A 3893-nucleotide genomic window follows, 5' to 3' on the forward strand; every position below is an offset into this window, starting at 1 on the left:
GCTTGGAACGGTTCCATCAAAACTTTCAAATCAATGCTAATAAACTATCTCCCCTCAACTATATAGTCCATACTCCTGATCGCAGAAAAGACTCACAACTTGTTCACATTAATCTCATGAAACTTTACCATTCCAGGCAGTCAGAGGAAGACATCCCAGAGGCTATAAGCCTACCTGTATTGCATACGGTTTTGTCAGGGCCGGAGCCGGAGACAGATGACATGGACCTATTGGAGAATTTAGACTTCCCTCTACCTAAAGAAAACCCTGCTAACAGTCACATACTCAACAACTTGGATGAGTATTTTTCTGTTCTGAATCCATCTCAAGCAAAAGATCTCACTAAGTTATTATGAACATTTCCTAAAGTCACGTCGGACCTCCCAGGTTTTTGCAATATACTTAAACATGATATTAAGCTAATCTCAGATGATGTACAACCCATTATGCAATCAGCATATCGACTAAATCCACAAAAAAGAGAGATTATGAAAAAGGAGGTAGATTTTTTGTTAAAACATAACTTAGCTGAGCCTAGTACCTCCCCCTGGGCTTCACCTTGCCTTCTCATTCCAAAACCCGATAGCACTTTTCATTTCTGTACCGATTATCGTAAGGGGAACCAGGTCACTGTCTCAGATTCCTACCCTTTACCTTTGATTGAAGATATAATAGACAGCATAGGCTGTGCAAAATTTATATCTACCGTGGACCTGTTGAAAGGATATTATCAAGTGGGACTCACGGATAGGGCAAAAATAATCTCGGCATTTATAACTCCATTTGGTCTTTTTCAATATTTGGTTATGGCGTTTGGCATTTCTAATGCTCCGGCCACATTCCAGAGGGCAATCAATCACCTGATTCAGGACCTAGGTGGGACGTTCGCCTACCTGGATGACCTGGTGGTGGTGTCGGACGGCTGGAACGAACATCTGGTGCGTTTGGAGATACTGTTCGCACGACTGCAAGAGACTGGATTCACCATAAACCTGGCTAAATCTGCTTTTGGACGGGCCTCAGTGACTTACCTGGGACATATCGTTGGGCATGGAATAGTGAGACCCAAGGACGCAAACGTTAAAGCCATCTTGTCCTTCCCCACTCCAAGGACGAGGAAGGAACTCATGCGTTTCCTGTGGATGTGCTGCTACTACCGTCGGTTCTGCAGTAACTTCTCCAGCGTGGCCGGACCCCTCACAGACCTTACCAATTCTGCAGTCCCTTACATCTGGAACCAGAGGTGCGACCAGTCTTTCCACCGCCTCAAAGCCTTCCTTGCCTCCAAGCCTGTAGTCCACCCCCCTGACTACAACTTGCCCTTCCATCTGCAAATCGACGCTAGCGGTGTCGGAGTGGGGGCTGTGCTCCTACAACCCGACCCAACCACTGATGTCCTTCACCCTGTGGCATACCACTCCGCCAAGTTGAAAAAACATCAGACCAACTACTCGACCATATAAAAGGAGGCCCTGGCTCTGGTGTTGGCAATAAAGAAGTTTGAATGTTACCTCCAGTCTTGCCCACAAACAACCCTATTCTTCACCGACCATAACCCACTCACGTTCATCCAAACCAACAAGAACTCCAACCAGCGAATCCTCCGCTGGGCTCTCCTCACCCAGCCCTATAATCTACAAGTCCGGCACATAAAGGGGGTGGACAACTTGATTGCGGACTCCTTATCCCGAGCTCCAGTGGAAATGCAGCAGCTACTCTCCAGACGCACCAGGTGATCACCTCCTTCGCGCCTGCGCTATGGAGGTCTTTGGAGGGGGGGTGTGTTACGAACCACGCCATCAATTGTCATGATCTACCTACCCAGCACTACGAACCACGCCATCTATTGTCCTGATCTACCTACCCAGCACCACGAGCAACGCCATCTAGGGACGAAACCCGATTATGACTACTCTTAGTTACCACTCCGGGGTTCCCCTTCTCCATATCCTGGTTGTTGCGTCACCTCCTCAAAGTCTTCCTCATCAGCTCCAGTTCGATGAGAGTTCAGTTCACTCTGGGAAGTGACCATAGGATCACCTATCCTGGAAACCTACGGTACAGTGACTACCTGCCGTCTTCTACAATACTCAGCCTTACTCGTCAGCCATCTCAGCTCTGCACTTAAGTATTTGTAATCTTATATTGCCTCCCCACCTCCACCTTGCTTCAAATTATTGTATGTTGTATAAATATGTATATACTGTTAATGTTTAGGTTAAGGGTAATTTATAGAAAGCTGAATATTTTGTTAAGGAATTTATGGTACTTTATTATACACAACAAAAACTCGCATCCTTTGTCTACCCTTTTATAGTCCGATTGTCTTTGTTTTTTTATTGTTGTTGCCTGTTGGGATCTTGGTAGACTTTTAACTATATTCAAAATCCCCAACTTGTAACAATATATATATATATATATATATATATATATATATATATATATATATATATATATATATATATATATATATATATATATATATATATATATATATATATATATATATACAGTAGTACCCCGCATAACGCGGTCAATAAAACCCACAAGATACCGTGTTAAGTGAAAACCGCGCTAAGTGAACAACAGAACATATGGGATTAATTCCAATAGAAACTGGCCCGATCCCCAAACTCCACATTTTGACGACACATAACTATGTTGTAGTAAAAATTTTATCTTAACTTTATGATGGTATGAAAAAACAAGTAATATAGAAGAGGTTAGGTTAGGAAAAATAAAGGTTAAGTTAGGAAAACTAAAAGTTATGTTGAACACTTACGTTAGTAGAAGAGATGGGTCGGCGTACGGGGATGGAGGCTGGTTCCGAGGCAGAGGGCAGGCTACTGGCCCTCAGGTGAGTCACCATCACTGTCACCCACACTTGTTATGGCCTCCCTGACAAATCCCTCAAAGTCTTCTTCACTGTCTCTACCTCTGTCACTATCACTGGCTTGGGCTGGCTGTGGTGGGTTGCGGGTGAAGAACTCGGTTATGCTTTTTTGACCGCTGGTGTTTATGTTGTCTTGATACACCGTGATGTACGGCTCCATAGCCTGCACCAGCCGGGTATGGAAGACTTCATAGCGGTCATCGTCATTGTCGCGGGAAAGGAAGGACTTCATTTTCTCTGCACACTCCATGGCACGCTTAATATCACTATGACTTAAACTGTGTTCTTCGGAGAATGACGCACCTTCTTCCTCCTCTTCACTGACTTGATCTTCTTCCAACATCTCGTCGGCAGTCACTTCAGGATCTCTGATCACCTCCAGGATGTCTTCGTTGGTGGTCTCGGAGAAGCCTTCAGCTGTAATATTGAGTGCAGCTTCTCTGGCAAGGTCCACTGCTACTGCAACCGTCTGAACCTCACCGGTCACAGGTTCACTCCTCCTCTCACCTGGTATGCCATGCAACACATGTCTCCATGCGTGACGAATCGTAGCAATAGACAGCTGATCCCATGCCTCCACCAAGAAGTATACAGCTTGTTTGACGTTAAACTTCTTCCAAAATTGTTTGACGAGAACTTCTTGAGTCGCCACCTCTTGTTCCTTGTCCTCGTTGCTTTTACTCTCGCTGTCGGTGTCACCCAGCTTACGCAACTCATCCTTGGTGTTGGTAGAGTCGTTCAGGAGCTTGAACTTCTTTGCAGAGTACGCAGCTTTCACATTGCAGATCAACTCCTGGTCCATGGGCTGGATTAATGACGTAGTGTTGGGAGGAAGGAAGACCACTTTTACGTTGGGGTGACGATCCATAAGTAGGGGCGAGTGTCCAGGTGCGTTGTCAAGGAGCAACAAAATGTTGAATGGAACATTCTGTTGCTCGCATAATTTCTTCACGTCAGGACAAAACAGTCGTCAAACCAGAAGAGGGACAGAGAAGAGGAC

This window comes from Homarus americanus, unplaced genomic scaffold (genome assembly GCF_018991925.1).
Source record: "Homarus americanus isolate GMGI-L3 unplaced genomic scaffold, GMGI_Hamer_2.0 scaffold7626, whole genome shotgun sequence".
NCBI classification, from domain to species: domain Eukaryota; kingdom Metazoa; phylum Arthropoda; class Malacostraca; order Decapoda; family Nephropidae; genus Homarus; species Homarus americanus.